The 18,110-nt window shown below is 45.6% G+C and overlaps 1 long non-coding RNA gene across 1 annotated transcript in view; it reads right to left on the bottom strand.

Moving 5' to 3' along the window:
• Positions 1-207: 207 nt before the first annotated feature.
• Positions 208-18,110, bottom strand: part of LOC141055066 (uncharacterized) — a 130,976-nt gene continuing 113,073 nt past the window's right edge. Inside the window, exon 2 of the long non-coding RNA XR_012221469.1 lies at positions 208-536. This is a non-coding gene — a long non-coding RNA (uncharacterized lncRNA). The remainder of the gene's footprint in view (positions 537-18,110) is intronic.

Here is an 18,110-nt window from a genome sequence, read left to right as displayed (position 1 = left end):
GAGCCACTGATCGTTTTTAGCCCTCTGATCAGGCTCCTGGGGAGCGCTTTTTTGTCTCACCCTTATATTATGCACATTTTTCAAGCATTTTTAATATATACTACCTGCATTTTTTTCTATATTTTTATATGTTTCATATATGCACTTATATATATTCTCTCACATGCTTATATATTTTATTTCATTCCCAATCATTGATGACATATCTTATATCAAATTTCATGCATTTTTATTCAACACGCTTATAAAGTTTTATATTTTATCATGAGCATATATTTTAAAAAGTTTTTTTAAAAAGTTTTATTAAAAGTTCTTTATTGTGTTTCCACATAAGGAAGCTTTCGTTCTTCTTTTTTGTTCTTTCCCCTTTTTTTCCCCTCTTTTTTCCTTGCATCCTTCTCATTTAGTGTGGTGGTTTGAGCTCTGGTCTCCTGCTCTACCTCCTTCTCTTTTGTTTCGGTTCGATACAGATCCTTTTTCGATTTTTTTCTTTTTTCTTTTTTCTTGGAATTCATGTTTTTTCCTTTTTAAATTGTCTGAAAAGAATAAAATGAATTAATTGTCTTTTAAATAATATATCTTTTTCCATTTTTTACATTTATATGCTGACGAACTTTGACATTTTTTTCTCTGTAACATGTGACCTTTGGCGCCAATTTTTGAATTGTCTATGTATAAAACCGGTGATAGTCTTGCCTGTCTGTACATGTCATCCCCTGAGGAAGAAGTGTAAACTTCGAAACGCGTTGGGAAATAAAAGTACAATTGATATAATCTGGAAGGAGTGATCTGTCAAGCAGCGCACGTTTAATCCATAAACTTTCTCCCTTGCAATTTATGCATGTAAAGGCACCGCAATTCCATTGTGACGCACCTGGATTATCTTGCTGCAGTCTTGTGATGTTTAAATTTATGTTTATTTCATTATGTATTTTTTTGATAAATTGTTCAATAAAGTAATATCAATATTTTTACTATATTCACCTAGTAGCTCTTTTTCCTCCTTATGCACATGGTGGAGGTAATGTGATGGTCTGGGGTTGTTTTGGTGCTGGTAAAGTGGGAGATTTGTACAAGGTAAAAGGGATTTTGAATAAGGAAGGCTATCACTCCATTTTGCAACACCATGCCATACCCTGTGGACAGCGCTTGATTGGAGCCAATTTCATCCTACAACAGGACAATGACCCAAAGCACACCTCCAAATTATGCAAGAACTATTTAGGGAAGAAACAGGCAGCTGGTGTTCTATCTGTAATGGAGTGGCCAGCGCAGTCACCAGATCTCAACCCCATTGAGCTCTTGTGGGAGCAGCTTGACCGTATGGTACGCAAAAAGTGCCCATCAAGCCAAACCAACTTGTGGGAGGGGATACTGGAAGCATGGGGTGAAATTTCTCCAGATTACCTCAGCAAATTAACTGCTAGAATGCCAAAGGTCTGCAATGCTGTAATTGCTGCAAAGAGAAATTCTTTGACGAAAGCAAAGTTTGAAGGATAAAATTATTATTTCAAATAAAAAACCTTTTTTTCGAACCATGTCAATGTGGCAACTCATCTGATTAATAAAAATATGAATTTTCATGGAAAACACAAAATTGTCTGGGTGACCCCAAACTTTTGAACGATAGTATAATATATATATATATATATATATATATATATATATATACACATACATACATACAAACACACACACACACAGTGCCTTGCAAAATTATTCGGCCCCCTGGAACTTTTCAACCTTTTCCCACATATCATGCTTCAAACATAAAGATACCAAATGTAAATTTTTGGTGAAGAATCAACAACAAGAGGGACACAATTGTGAAGTTGAATGAAATTTATTGGTTATTTTAAATTTTTGTGGAAATAGAAAAACTGAAAAGTGGGGCGTGCAATATTATTCGGCCCCTTTAACTTAATACTTTGATGCACCACCTTTTAGTGCGATTACAGCTGCAAGTCGCTTGGGGTATGTCTCTATCAGTTTTGTACATTGAGAGACTGAAATTCTTGCCCATTCTTCCTTGGCAAACAGCTGGAGCTCAGTAAGGTTGGATGGAGATCGTTTGTGAACAGCAATTTTCAGCTCTTTCCACAGATTCTCGATTGGATTCAGGTCTGGGCTTTGACTTGGCCATTCTAACACCTGTATACGTTTATTTGTGAACCATTCCATTGTAAATTTTGCTTTATGTTTGGGATCATTGTCTTGTTGGAAGACAAATCTCCGTCCCAGTCTCAGGTCTATTGCAGACTCCAACAGGTTTTCTTCAAGAATGGTCCTGTATTTGGCTCCATCCATCTTCCCATCAATTTTAGCCATCTTCCCTGTCCCTGCTGAAGAAAAGCAGGCCCAAACCATAATGCTGCCACCACCATGTTTGACAGTGGGGATGGCATGTTCAGGGTGATGAGCTGTGTTGCCTTTACGCCAAACATATCGTTTGGCATTGTTACCAAAAAGTTTGATTTTGGTTTCATCTGACCAGAGCACCTTCTTCCACATGTTTGGTGTGTCTCCCAGGTGGCTTGTTGCAAACTTTAAACAACATTTTTTATGGATATCTTTGTGAAATGGCTTTCTTCTTGCCAATCTTCCATAAAGGCCAGATTTGTGCAGGGTACGACAGATTGTTGTACTATGGACAGACTGTCCCACTGTCTCTGCAGTTCATCCAGCATTATCATGGGCCTCTTGGATGCATCTCTGATCAGTCTTCTCCTTGTTTGAGATGAAAGTTTAGAGGGACAGCCGGGTCTTGGTAGAGTTGCAGTGGTATGATACTCCTTCCATTTCAATATGATCGCTTGCACAGTGCTCCTTGGGATGTTTCAAGTTTTGGAAATCATTTTGTATCCAAATCCGGCATTAAACTTCTCCACAACAGTATCACGGACCTGCATGTTGTGTTCCTTGGTCTTCATGATGCTCTCTGTGCTTCAAACAGAACCCTGAGACTATCACAGAGGAGGTGCATTTATACAGAGACTTGATTACACACAGGTGGATTGTATTAATCATCCTTATTCATTTAGGACAACATTTGATCATTCAGATATCCACAATGAACTTCTGGAGTGAGTTTGCTGCACTGAAAGTAAAGGGGCCGAATAATATTGCACGCCCCACTTTTCAGTTTTTGTATTTCCAAAAAAATATAAAATAACCAATAACTTTCATTTATCTTCACAATTGTGTCCCACTTGTTGTTGATTCTTCACCAAAAATTTACATTTGGTATCTTTATGTTTGAAGCATGATATGTGGGAAAAGGTTGAGAAGTTCCAGGGGGCCTAACACTTTCGCAAGGCACTGTATATACACACAGAATATGTATTTATATTGCAGAGAGAGATAGATAGAAGAGTAGCCGGTAATTCATTTGCCGGCTTCTGTAAAATCACTGCAGGAGCTGACAGGAAAGGAGGATGGATTACATACAGTATGTTAGGCTTCGGGTTCGGCGGTCTCCCATTCTCCTTCGGCCGCAGTGGAGCTTGCTCAGTAGTCTCGTCGATCCCAGCGCTCTGCCCAGACCAGCAGCGTGGGATCGGTTGCTGCTGCCACCTCTGGTTCAGGTATGACAATGCACCATGGCCAGCAGCAAAAGACTCTAGAATCTAAGTCCTTCTGTCGCTCCAATGAGCATGCTCATGGGACGATTCCCCATTTGGGATCGGGAGTCACATGCTCAGGTCCTTCTCCAGTTCTGATTGGTCCATCAGGGGGATATGGAAGAAACCGGAAGGTCTCGGCTATAAAAGACTCGCATGGCCGTTCGGCCATGCGCTAGTATAGACTCTAGTTGCTATATGTGTGGCTGATGACGGATGCATGTACCTGGTGAATGACTTAAGATTCCCCTCCCTTGGATATTATGCATGTGGTTAGGGTATCAGTATTAGAGTCAGCACCAGACGGTGGCTAAGCTATAGGCCACAGTGCACATCAGTCCACAGCACTAGCGTCTGATGGTGTCACCTACTATAGGGCACTATCGTACCGCGGCAGTCACTGTCGCTCCGCTGCAGTCAGCCTCAGTTAGCGGCGTTTGCGGTTGCGACGCCGCACGCTCAGTAGGTCTAGAGGAACGCTGGTCCTGTGTCCTTGGGCCCGAGTCGTGTGACCATATACTGAGTGTTCATCTCCCCGAGCTCTGTGAGCTTGAACAGGCTCTGTATTTGTGTTTAGCAGTTCGGCGGCTCTGTGAAGCAACACACCGGGTGACGTTTAACCTACGTGTGTTCCGCCATTATACCGCCATATTGAGCGTCCGCCATTATCTAGCAGCAGTGTACCACCTTTGCACGGTGGATCCTGGGCTGCGAACGCACCTACTATTATTTTATAATCTGGTGCGTTCCGCCAGCCCTAACATTATACTAACGCCAGGGTCTGAATTGTAATGGCGTATAAACAGCAGCTACTGCAGCACATTCGGCAGCTGGGGGGCAGGTTGGCGGCTCTCGAGCGTTCAACCTCAGCTGTGAAAGTTACTGCGGCCGCTGCTCAGGCAGCCGCAGAGGCTGTCTCCAGTGTTGCAACTTTCATCCCTGCACCGATGTTATCCCACCTCCCGCAGCCCGAGAAGTTCTCGGGCAACAGTGCCTCCTGTAGGGGATTCGTGAGCCAGTGTGCTATTCAGCTAGAGCTGCTGGCCGAACGATTTGAGTGGGTTAAGGTCGGATTCATCGTTTCCCTTCTGACTGGCAGGGCTCTGGAGTGGGCCACCCCACTGTGGGAGCGTGGTGACCCCGCGGTTCAGAGAGCTTCTCAGTTCCTAGGTTCCCTGAGGCAGGTCTTTCTGGGACCACGGGTCACACACGATACCGCGCTCCAGCTGTTGGCTCTGACACAGGGTTCATCCCTGGTCAACCAATATGCCATTCGTTTTCGGACACTGGCTTCCGAGTTGGAATGGTCAGATAAGACCCTAACGCCAATCTTTTGGAGGGGTTAGCTGACCACGTTAAGGACGCTCTGGCCACTCGGGAGGTTCCCGACACTCGGAGGAGCTCATTACCATCTCCACCCGTATAAATCTCCGCTTCTTAGAGCAAGGGTTGGAGCACTCCCAGTCCACACAGAGGTTTAGGTTGGCTCCAACTTTCTCTAAACCTCTGGAGCCATCCGATCGAGTGTCCGAGTCGTTGGTGGTTATAGAGGTGCCTCACATGGGCTCTAAGTTCCGCCCAGCTCGAACCTCCATGGCTGGCGCTCACTGCCAACAGTCTGGTCACTTAGCCAATAGGTGCCCACAGCGCTCAGAGAAATGCCCGCATCTAGTGGCAACAACAGGAGGGCTACCAGACACCACACCATTTTCCTCCAAGCTAACCTTCAAGGGGGTGCTGGAGTTCAGCTCCTCCACTCTGGCGGTGGAGGTTTGTGTAGATTCTGGAGCGGAGGGTAATTTTATGTCCTCAGCCTTCGCTCTCCAGCACGCAATCCCCTTGGTTATGCTACCACAGTCGGTCACCATCAGAGTGGTGAATGGCTCGACATTACTCTAGCAGATTACCCATCAGACTGCTCCATTAAGACTCTCTGTCTCCATCCCATCAAGAGACAGTGTCCCTCCTTATTATGCCTGAGGGTATCGATCAGTTTCTCCTGGGAGTTCCCTGGTTGCATTGCCATTCTCCCCATATTGAGTGGTCCTCGGGGAAAATTCTTAGTTGGAGTAAGTCCTGTGAGGGTAGATGTCTCAGCAACTGCGTTCAGGTTGCCGCCACTGTAGTTCCTGCAGATCTCTCTTCGCTCCCTAAACACTATCAGCAGTACGCTGATGTGTTCTCCAAGAGAGCGGTAGAGACTCTCCTGCCGCACCGCCCCTACGACTGTCCTATAGATCTCTTGCCTGGTACAGAGACTCCCCGGTGTCATGTATATCCCCTGTCTCTCCCGGAGATGGAGTCCATGTCACAATACATCAAGGAGAATCTGGCCAAGGGATTTATTAGGAAGTCGATGTCACCAGCAGGGGCGGGATTCTTCTTTGTGCAGAAGAAGAGCGGTGAATTGCGGCCTTGCATCGATTACAGGGGTCTTAACGCCATCACCCGTTAAGAATAAGTACCCTCTGCCCCTGATATCGGAGCTGTTCGATAGGATGCGGGGAGCAAGAGTATTTATCAAACTCGATCTGCGGGGAGCCTACAACCTGATATGCATACGTGAGGGAGACGAGTGGAAGATGGCTTTTAATACCAGGGATGGCCATTATGAGTATCTGGTCATGCCCTTTGGCCTATGTAATGCCCCGGCCGTCTTTCAAGACTTTGTAAACGATATCTTTCGAGATATGCTTTCCTCTTCGGTGGTGGTCTATCTGGATGATATTCTCATCTTTTCTCCAGATTTGGAGTCCCACCAGAGAGAGGTTTGCAAAGTCTTCGATCTCCTACGGGCAAACGCCCTATATGCCAAGTTAGAGAAGTGCATGTTTGAGCAGGAGTCATTGCCTTTCCTGGGCTATATCATCTCGGCTCAAGGGTTGGCCATGGATCCTGCTAAACTGCAGGCGGTAATGGAGTGGCAGGAGTCTCACTCCCTTAAAGCGGTGCAGCGCTTTATGGAATTTATTAACTATTACCGCCAATTCATCCTGCACTTCTCGACTTTGGTAGCTCCCTTGGTTGCCCTCACCAAGAAGGGAGCAAATCCTAAATTGTGGTCTGAGGAGGTATCTAAGGCCTTCCTCTCCATCAAGTCTCACTTCGCTAGTGCTCTCAGTTTACATTGCCCCAATGTGGATAAGCCATTTATTTTAGAGGTGGATGCCTCGTCCGTCGGTGCTGGAGCAGTCCTGTTCCAAAAGGATGCTCAAGGTCGGAAGCATCCTTGCTTTTTCTTTTCCAAGACCTTCTCACCGATGGAGAGGAACTATTCCATTGGGGACAGGGAGTTGCTAGCCATGAAATTGGCCTTTTCTGAATGGAGACACCTCCTGGAGGGGGCTCGCTATCCCTTCCAAGTTTACACTGACCACAAAAATTTGGTCCATCTCCAAACCGCTCAGCAGTTAAATTCTCGCCAAGCTCGATGGTCTCTCTTCTTCTTTCGGTTCCACTTCACGCTACATTTCCTTTCCAGTGAGAAGACTGTCTGAGCCGATGCGCTCTCTCGCTCGGTGGTATCAGTGGAGGAGGAGGAGCCTCGGTTAATCGTACCATCGGATAGTCTGAGGACAGTGGCTTCGGTCGCCCTTGAGTCTGTACCCCCGGGCAAGACTTTTGTCCCTGCCCGTTTGCGTCTGGAGGTCCTCTCTTGGGCTCATGCGTCCAGGGTGGGTGGACACTCTGGTACCAAGCGGACAGTTGAGCTTCTGTCCAGGACGTACTGGTGGCCGCATATGGCTCGTGACGTCAAAGACTACATACAGGCGTGTGTCTCCTGCGCCAAGAATAAGTCTTCCTGGCAATGACCTGCTGGGTTACTCTACCCCTTACCAGTGGCGGACAGGCTCTGGGAGATGGTTGGCATGGACTTTGTGGTGGGTCTACCCAAGTACAGTCATGGCCAAAAGTTTTGAGAACGACACAAATATTATATTTTCACATGATCTGCTGCCCTCTGGTTTTTATGTGTGTTTGTCAGATGTTTTTATCACATACAGAAATATAATTGCAATCATATTATGAGTAACAAAAGATTATATTGACAGTTAGAATGAGTTAATGCAGCAAGTCAATATTTGCAGTGTTGACCCTTCTTCTTCAGGACCTCAGCAATTCTCCCTGGCATGCTCTCAATCAACTTCTGGATCAAATCCTGACTGATAGTAGTCCATTCTTGCAAAATCAATGCTTTTATTTTGTCTGAATTTGAAGGTTTTTGTTTGTCCACCTGTCTCTTGATGATTGACCACAAGTTCTCAATGGGATTAAGATCTGGGGAGTTTCCAGGACATGGTCCCAAAATCTCTATGTTTTGTTCCCTGAGCCATTTAGTTATCACCTTTGCTTTATGGCAAGGTGCTCCATCATGTTGAAAAAGGCATTGTTGATCGTTAAACTGCTCTTGGACGGTTGGGAGAAGTTGCTCTTGGAGGACATTCTGGTACCATTCTTTATTCATGGCTGTGTTTTTAGGCAAGACTGAGAAAGAGCCCATTCCCTTGGCTGAGAAGCCACCCCACACATGAATGGTTTCAGGATGCTTGACAGTTGGCATGAGACAAGACTGGTGGTAGCGCTCACCTGGTCTTCTCCGAATAAGCCATTTTCCAGATGTCCCAAACAATCGAAAAGGGGATTCATCAGAGAAAATGACTTTACCCCAGTCCTCAGCAGTCCACTCCCTGTACCTCTTGCAGAATATCAGTCTGTCCATGATGCTTTTTCTGGAGAGAAGTGGCTTCTTTGCTGCCCTCCTTGAGACCAGGCCTTGCTCGAAGAGTGCAGATGCACTCACACCTGCCTGCTGCCATTCCTGAGCAAGCTCTGCACTGCTGGTAGCCCGATCCCACAGCTGAAACACTTTTAAGAGACGGTCCTGGCGCTTGCTGGTCTTTCTTGGGCGCCCTGGAGCCTTTTTGGCAACAAGGGAACCTCTCTCCTTGAAGTTCTTGATGATGCGATAGATTGTTGACTGAGGTGAAATCTTTCTAGCTGCGATACTCTTCCCTGTTAGGCCATTTTTGTGCAGTGCAATGATGACTGCACGTGTTTCTTTAGAGATAACCATGGTTAACAGAAGAGAAACAATGATGCCAAGCACCAGCCTCCTTTTAAAGTGTCCAGTGGTGTCATTCTTACTTAATCATGACGGATTGATCTCCAGCCCTGTCCTCATCAACACCCACACCTGTGTTAATGGAGCAATCACTGAAACGATGTTAGCTGGTCCTTTTAAGGCAGGGCTGCAATGATGTTGAAATGTGTTTTGGGGGATAAAGTTAATTTTCTAGGCAAATATTGACTTTGCAAGTAATTGCTGTTAAGCTGATCACTCTTTATAACATTCTGGAGTATATGCAAATTGCCATTAGAAAAAATGAAGCAGTAGACTTTGTAAAAAAATTTTTTTGTAAATTCTTTGTTTTAAAATTTTTGAATATCACCATTAAACACAACACCAATTCTCAGGTACAGTTGGCGACATATTAAATAGTGTCTGGTTTAGGGCGAGAAGGGAGGAGAAAATGAGGAAAAAATAGGTAGGGGAGAAAAGGAAAAAAGAAAGGGAAGGGGAAAAGGGTACATATTCATATACAATATCAACAACATTAACATTAACAACATGTGTTTGACAACATGAGCACAATCATTGAATGGGTGCACTTCAGAAAATAACGCATCTCCATACATTACATTTGGGCTATCTAGTATGGGGTAGTGAGGCTAGGAGCCCCAAAGCAGAAGCCACCTAATTCAGTTGAACTTAAAAAACTCTAAAATGTTCTTAAAGAGGGTTGTCTTCTAAATACCTATTCCAAGGGGCCCAAGTCGACACGAAAGCTCTATGATTATAAATTTCCCAGCTAGACAGCTCCTCTAAACGATAGATCTGATTTATTTTCGCATACCATTCTCCCAACGTGGGAGGAGCTACATCCTTCCAATGGGCAGCTATCAACTGTCTCGCCGCACTCAACATCAGTGGAAGAAGCCCATGTTTTTTTGTTAAAAAATCTTTTGACGGGCATGAAAGGAGAGCTTCCGTGGCTCTAAGATCAACCTTTATTAATCCTAATTTCTTGAGAACTAGTTCAACTCCCTCCCAAAAAACTCGCAATCTAGGACATTCCCAGAATATATGCGTATGATGTCCTCTAGGATTGAGGCATCGCCAACAATCATCATTATCCACGAGGCCTAACTGGAATAACTTAGCTGGAGTTAAATGCCACCTAGTTAAGATTTTATAAGAATTCTCCTGCAAAAGTACACATCTGGAAAAACCCCGAGCATTTGACAGCATTTTAGATATTTGATCCTCTGTAAACGTGGTATTAAGTTCCATTTCCCACGAGTGTATAAACGAGGGTTTAGAATGTACATTCGGAGAGATGAGATGTGAGTAAATGCGAGATATAATTTTCAGCCGTGGGGACGGAAGTTTAATCATAATATCTAACCAGGACCAATTAGATTTAGACGGGAATCTCCGTCCAAACTGTAAAAGTATGCGTTTGATGCGTTGTTTCTGGAGAAAATTTGTTGGTTGGGTCGACGCCCCCTGTGGCCAAGACCCCTCCCGCAAGGTGCTATTACCATAAAAACTATTTAACGTTTCTCTAGGGAGGTTGGACCATAAATTGTATGGATCTTGAAAGTCTAACTCTAACAAATAGGGAATTGAGCCAATCGGTGTCAATGTGGAGGGGAAAGTATCTTCCGGGAACTCTCCCATTACCAATCTTTTAATATGCAACGTAGTTGTAGTTACGTCATCCAACCTAAGAGAGGCCGGCGGTTTAGCCTTAGTCCAGAGATACGGCAAACCCCTCGGGCCCAATAAAGCCCAGTCAACACAATCCCCCTCCTCCCTTTCAGCACAGGACACCACCTTTAACCATCTACTGAGATGAATAGCCTTATAGTATAAAAGAAGGTCTGGGACCCCCAATCCTCCAAAAGAGATAGGGCGAGAAAGAAACTTATATGGTAGCCTAGCCCTTTTAGCTTTCCAAATAAATTTTCCAATAAGGGATTTTAATGTTCCAAAAAATGTCAGGGGAATCCGAATCGGAACCATGTTCATGGTATATAGTATAATAGGCATTATATATTCCTTAAACACATTAATACGACCCATCCAGGATAAAGTGGGTAAGCTATACTTCTGCATCAGGCTTTTGACCTTTTGAATTAAAGGAGTGTAATTTTCGTGGAATAGGTTGGTGGGGTCTCTAGTTATCATTATTCCTAAATATCTAATAGAATTAGTGGCCCAAGAGAATGGAATCTGCGTACGAATGGTGGAGGTCTGAGAGTGAGGGAGACCAACGCTTAGCACTTCAGATTTTGACAAATTAATTTTGAAATTAGAAAGGAGACCAAAATGATGAAAGGCCTGAAGAATAATTGGGAAGGCTTGGGATGGATTGGAGATAAGGAAAAGCAAATCGTCTGCGAAAGCTAGAGTTTTAAGTGACCTCCGACCCACCGTCAAGTACCTCTATACGTTGGTCTTGTCTGATGCTTTGTATCAAAGTTTCTATAACTAAAATGAACAAAGAAGGAGACAAGGGACAACCCTGTCTAGTCCCGTTGTTAATCCCAAAACTATCTGACAGGGTGCCGTTGACTCTGACCTTGGCCGTCGGTTGAGAATAAAGCGAGAGGACTGCTGTTATATATTGAGGAGGGAAGCCAAACTTAATCATTACTTGTTCCATAAACCTCCAGCTCACTCTATCGAAAGCCTTCTCAGCATCCGTCGACAAGAGCATCAAGGGCATACCCCGAGTCTTAGCAAACATTATAGACTGAATGACTTTAGTAGAATTATCCTTCCCTTCCCTGCCTCTTACAAAGCCTACTTGGTCTGCATGAATTAGCTTAGGTAAGAAATTGCTTAATCTGCCCGCTAATATTTTAGCCCACATCTTAATATCTGCATTAAGCAGTGATATTGGTCTGTAGCTAGTGCACAGGTTGGGGTCTTTACCCTCCTTAGGGAGGACTGTGATGTATGCCTCCAAGGATTGTCTAGGGGGGGAGCTGGCCTGCTAAATAGGAATTAAACAAAGACACTAGGTGAGGTAACAGTGGTTTTATAAACTTTTTATAATAGATAATGGGAAGACCATCTGGGCCCGGTGCCTTTCCGTTCGGAATAGTAGAAAGAGTGTCTAAGATCTCCGTAGGGGTAACTGGGGCAGTCAACAAGGACTGACCTTCAAGAGTTATTTTAGGGAGATGTAGCGAGGTCAAGAATTCTTTTATTTTTGCCAAGGCTGTGACTGGCTCCTGCATGCTATCAGGTGTATTTAAGTTGTATAAATTTTCATAAAAGGTTTTAAACTCCCTGGCAATATCTGCAGTCCCGAGAATTGAAGAGCCATCTAAAGCTCTAAGTTGTCTAATAAACGTCTTTTCCTTTTGTTTCTTAAGTAGGGATGTCATAAGCTTACTACTTTTATTGCCATGGAGATAAAACTTCTGCCTACTTCTCATATAAATTTTTGCTGATTGAATGTTTAAAAGGTTTTTTAATGAGGTTCTCAGATCTGTCAGTTCCGACAATGTTTTATTTACCTGAGATCTCTTATGTAGTCTCTCAAAGGAACTAATTTGATGTAGAATAGACACAACCTTTTTTGTTCGCTCTTTTTTCAAATAGGAGCCTAGGGCTATAAATTCCCCTCTCATTACAGCTTTATGAGATTCCCATACCATAGGCAAGGGCGGGCCTGAGTGCAAATTATTTTGAAAAAAGAAGTCAAGAGTGCTTGTCAGTTTTTCAATGTGGGAATCCGAGTCCAAAAGAGTCTCATTCTGTGACCTCGACCCAGCCGGCCGTGGTAGAGTTTTTATCTCTATGTCAAGAAAAATGGGAGCGTGGTCTGAGAGAGAAATGATATCTATATTAGCTTTTCTAACTAATTGGAGATTAGCTGTTTGTATCAGTAGGTAATCAATTCTGTGATAGCTATTATTCGGGTGGGAATAAAAAGTGTAATCTCTGCCCGAAGGAAAAAGCGTTCTACAAGGGTCTATCAGATGCAATTTTTGTAATGAAAGGTGTAATCGTCTCAGCGCCCTCTGAGAAAGAGCCGACCTGCCCGTCGAAGTATCTAGGGCTGGGTTCAAAGATACATTAAAATCCCCTCCCACCAACAACAGACCCTCAGTAAAAAGTTCTAGAACATTCAATGTTTTACACAGCCAACCTATCTGGCTCCTATTTGGGGCATATAAGTTACACAGGGTAATCTTAGTGTTGGCCAAAAAGCCCTTAACTATAATGTACCTGCCTTCTGAATCCGATAAACAATCGCTCAAAATAAAGGGAACATTTTTCTTTATAGCAATACTCACTCCACTTGACGCTGAACCGCCCGCACTGTGATACCAGGTCGGGTAGCGAGATCTAGACATATCTGGGACTCTCCCTTTTTTAAAATGTGTCTCCTGCATGAAAACTATACTAGACTTCTTTGAATGCAAAAGATTCATTACTTGGCTTCTCTTATTCGGGGAGCGTAAGCCCTTTACATTATACGAGGCCACAGTCATAATGGCTAAGTTCACCTTATCACCCATAGTTTGTTAAAGGAAGTAATAAAAAGGATTCCTCCGTCATCAAACCACCGAAATTAAAAAAAAACAAAGAGATGAGAAAAATAACAAAAAAACTAAAAATTATTAAGATAAAACATGAGAAATATAACAAGAACCAACTACCTGTCTGTAGCAGAGGCACGGGGTCAAACATACCTCCCATAACAGAACAGGAAAAAACATTTCTGACACACGAGTGGCACATGTTAACTTATACGGCAATTGAATGATATCAACACCTGAGTAAATGTCAAACTTAGCAAGCTAAAATAAGATAGAGCATGTCCGAACGGGCCGAGGGGTCCGGCTCCAGTATGGAAAAAACAAATACAACCGGGAGAAGCACAAGAAAGCTCAAGGGGGTATCTCTTTTTCCGTTCCAGATTTCCCTCTTTTAGGAGTCAAACGTCTCTTTCCTAAGACCCAGTCCCCCTGTCCTCCAGTAAAAGCATGGACAGGGGGAGGTGTGCGATGATCCATGTCTAGAGGTAGCCAGGAAGGAATATCCATAGGGGCAATGCCAAAAGCGTCCCATATTTTGGGTAAATCTTCAGGTGTCCGAATCATTATTTGCCTACCATCTCCTTGTATAGATATACCAAACGGAAACAGCCATTTATATAAGATTTTACGCGAGCGTAACACCTCCAGGAGGGGCCTTAGGACTCTTCTTTTTGCAAGGGTCGACGGCGCAACGTCCTGGTAAAGATGAATAGCAGATCCCTCATAAGAAAGATTTTTAATGTCTCTTGAAGCAGACAAAATAGCATTGGTATCCAAATAGCTCAATAGGCCGCAAATCACATCCTTCGGAGGTTCCGTTGGTTTCGGCTTTGGTCTAAGTGATCTATGCACCCTTTCTATTACAATTCGATCACATGTTTCTTGTGGGATTAAGAGGGCAAAGATCTCTTTAGTAGCTTTTTCTAATATTTCTGTGGAAACACTTTCAGGCAAGCCTTTTATCCGTATGTTCTTTCTGCGACTCCGATTTTCCTGATCCTCAAGGGCCAGAAAAGAGTTGTTAAGCTGTACTCTGTGGTAATCTAGATGCTCTCTCATGGCATTGGAGTGGCTGATGATAGAAGACTGAGAGGACTCCAAAGACTCCACTCTATTACCAATGTGTAGCAAGTCCGCTCTCATACCAGATATTTCATTAACTAATGGTTTCATAGCCTGTGCTAATAATTTTTTAAAAAACGATCTAGAAAGTTTCCCAGAGTCTGATTGAGTGACATCGCTGCCAGAAGCATCGTCACTGGAGTCTGAGTCCTCGGCATGCTCCTCCTCCACAACCTCTGCAGGGAGCCTTTTAGCATTAGGCTTAGACGTAGCAGATTTGTTTTTCAAAAATTTATCCATTTCACCCTGTTTGCTTCGATACGTCTCTGCAGCCAGCGGTTTTGCACGCTCTTTGTTAGTTTTGACCATTTTGCTCAATTGAAGCGTGCCTTAAATTTACCACCCGTGCGTCAAGAAAAGTCTAGTAGAGCATTTTTCTATATGAAAATAACCCCATGTAACTTGGAGGGTGAGGGGTTAATAAATGGAAACATCCGTGGGGATCTGCTGGAGCCGGTAGAGACAGGGTAGCGCCAACTCCCCACCGCTGCGTTTCAGAAAAGACACAATGTCCTCCTCACCAGGGTCTCATAAATCAGCAGACAGCAGCACTTCTATGTGGGGAGGGCGATATCCCCCGTTCCAAAAACAACTCAGGCCCAGAGCCAGCACCCTCCTCCACCGCATGCAGCGACAGCAATCCCCGCAGGCCCCACAGACAGCTCACCGGGGGCTCCCTCTCACCGCCTTGTGCTCCAACGGGCGAGACCGCTCCCTGTTCCGCGGTCTCACGCCTCTACCAAGGGCCTCCTGCGGTCCGGATCTCTAGGTCTTGTGCTCAGGGGGATATAAAGATGGCGCCCGTCTCCCTCCAGCGCCGCAGCACCCTCCACGAGGCCGCTCAGCGCTCCGGTGCCACGGAGGAGAGCAGCAGCCCCTCTCTTCTCCCCACCGCCCCTCACCTTCTCCAAGCCCGGGGCACTCTAAAAATCCTTTTTGCCGCTTTTATCCGGGCCAAATAAGGCAATTTTGTGGCTGGAAGCGGGAGCTGCCATAAAACACGTCCTCCCTGTGTGAGATCCAGGCCACGCCCCGACTTTGTAAAAATTTATATTTGTGTCATTCTCAAAACTTTTGGCCATGACTGTACAGTGGCAGCACAGTTATTTGGGTCGTCACCGACCATTTTTCTAAAATGGTGCACTTGGTGCCTCTCTCTCGGCTACCTTCCGCACGGGGTTTAGCAGTGCTGTTCATCAAACATGTTTTCCGCTTACATGGCATGCCTGACAAGATTGTCAAGATTGTCAGTGACCTGGGTCCCCAGTTTCTGGAGAGAGCTCTGTCACTTGCTCAGTATTGAACTGAATCTCTCCTCGGCCTATCATCCCGAGACGAACGGGTTGGTAGAGAGGGCCATCCAGACCCTGGTCACATATCTCTGACATTTTGTCTTGGCCAGGCAGCATGACTGGGCATCTTTGTTGCCGTGGGCAGAGTTCGCCTTGAATAACACGGTGGCCGATTCCACCGGCCAGACGCCATTCCTCCTTAACTACGGCCAACATCCTCGTGTCCCTGTGCCCATGCCCGTGTCATCCACCGACTCTAGGGTGGCAGACTGGGCGGTGGAGGCACGTGTGTTATGATTGGGTCACCGAGGAGGAGAGCAAGCCCAAGCTAAGCCACAGAAAACCAGAGAAGTTGGTAACTAAGCAGATTGCAGACCCCTGATCATATCCACACAACTAGCAGTAGCCGTGACTACGATGATCCTAGACGCCTCGGCACAGCCGGAGAGCTAACTAAGCCTAAAGCAAGAAAGGGGAAATCTAAACTGCCCCAGAGCAGACCCCAAAGGAATAGATAGCCCTCAAACATATATTGTCGGTGAGACAAGATGAAAACGCAAACGCAGGTAGGAAAATAGACTGAGCAAACGATGGGGCCCACACTGACTAGACAGGACAGGAAAGGAAAGACACTGTCTGCAATCACGCAAAAAACCCTGCAAAAAAGTCCAACACGTCTGATGCAAAAAATACTGAAGTCGCATGACTTTGCCCATTATATCAGCACTCTGGTATAGTCTGAAAGCAGAGCAAAAAGAGGCCAATCTAATAAGGGACAAAAACAAACTGGCACAAGCAGAAACATATGGATGGTGATTCAGCACAGCCCCAGTCAGAGGTGGCTGACCCACACAAAACTGAAATAGACAAAACCAGATCAAATGTAAACAGAATAGCAAATGAACACTTAGCTGAACATGCAGGGACTGAGCTGGAAACTAAGACCTCAGGAGGCAGGAAGAAAATCACCAGCAGGGATAGAGGGAGTCGGCTGTCTTAAATACCAGTCTGAAACACCAGATCTCCAATCGTCGTCCTCATTATCAGGTGGCAAGCCTCTGTTAATCAGATCAGCTCCATTACCTCCAGTAACCACCAGAGGGAGCCCAGAAAGAGTACTCGCAACCCCTCTGTCAATTTGACCAGCTCCACTACCCTCAGTAGTAACCAGAGGTAGGCCAGAAAGCGAATTCACAACACACGTGATATTTGGGATCGCACCCAGGATGCCACTCGGGCCTCTAAGGAGAGAATAAGGTCCTCTGCGGACACACCTCGGCGTCCTGCTCCAGTCTTCTCCCCTGGTGACTTAGTGTGGCTCTCTGCCCGCAACATCAGGCTGCGAGTCGAGTCCACTAGGTTTGCTCCTCGCTACATTGGTCCCTTCAAAGTCCTCGAGCGGATCAGCTCTGTGATCTATCGTTTGGCTCTTCCTCCACACTTGGCTATCTCTGACGCCTTCCACGTGTCCCTCCTTAAACCTGTTCACATGTCCCGGTTCTCCGAGTCATCTGTCGGGACATCAGACCTGTCTTCGGACGAGTTTGAGGTCAATGCCATTGTGGGACGCAGGGTGGTGCATGGTAAAAAGTTTTATTTGGTGGAATGGAAGGGTCATGGCCCAGAGGCTCGGTTATGGGAGCCAGTGGAAAACATCCACGCTCCGCTCCATATCGCGGCATTTGAGCGTAGCGAGGCTCAGAGAGGAGGGGGCCCTATGAGGGGGGGTAATGTTAGGCGTCGGGTTCCTGCCACTGCACAGCAGGAATCCAGAGCCTTGCACTCGGCGGTCTCCCATTCTCTTTCAGCCGCAGTGGAGCCCGCTCAGTAGTCTCGTCGGTCCCGGCGCTCTGTCCAGACCAGCAGCGTGGGATCGGTTGCTGATGCCACCTCTGGTTCAGGTATGACAATGCACCATGGCCAGCAGCAAAAGACTCTAGAAGCCAAGTCCTTCCATCACGCCACTGAGCATGCTCATGGGATGATTCTTCATTGGGGATCAGGAGTCACATGCTCAGGTCCTTCTCCAGTTCTGATTGGTCCATCAGGGGGATCTGGAAGGTTCCGGAAGGTCTCGGCTATAAAATACTCGCATGGCTGCTCGGCCATGCGCTAGTATAGACTCTAGTTGCTATATGTGTGGATGATGACGGATGCATGTACCTGGTGAATGACTTAAGATTCCCCTCCCATGGATATTACGCATGTGGTTAAGGTATCCGTATTAGAGTCAGTGCCAGTCGGTGGCTACGCTATAGGCCACAGTGCACATCAGTCCACCGCACTAGCGTCCGATGGTGTCACCTACCTATACTATCTTACTGCGGCAGTCATTGTTGCTCCGCTGCAGTCAGCCTCAGTTAGCGGCGTTCGCGGTTGCGACGCCGCACGCTCATTAGGTCTAGAGGGACGCTGGTCCTGTGTCCTTGGGCCCGAGTCCTGTGACCATATACTG

The sequence above is a fragment of the Dendrobates tinctorius genome, unplaced genomic scaffold (genome assembly GCF_039654945.1).
Source record: "Dendrobates tinctorius isolate UK_male_01 unplaced genomic scaffold, ASM3965494v1 ptg000183l, whole genome shotgun sequence".
NCBI lineage: Eukaryota > Metazoa > Chordata > Amphibia > Anura > Dendrobatidae > Dendrobates > Dendrobates tinctorius.
This window is presented reverse-complemented; position numbering and strand designations above follow the sequence as displayed.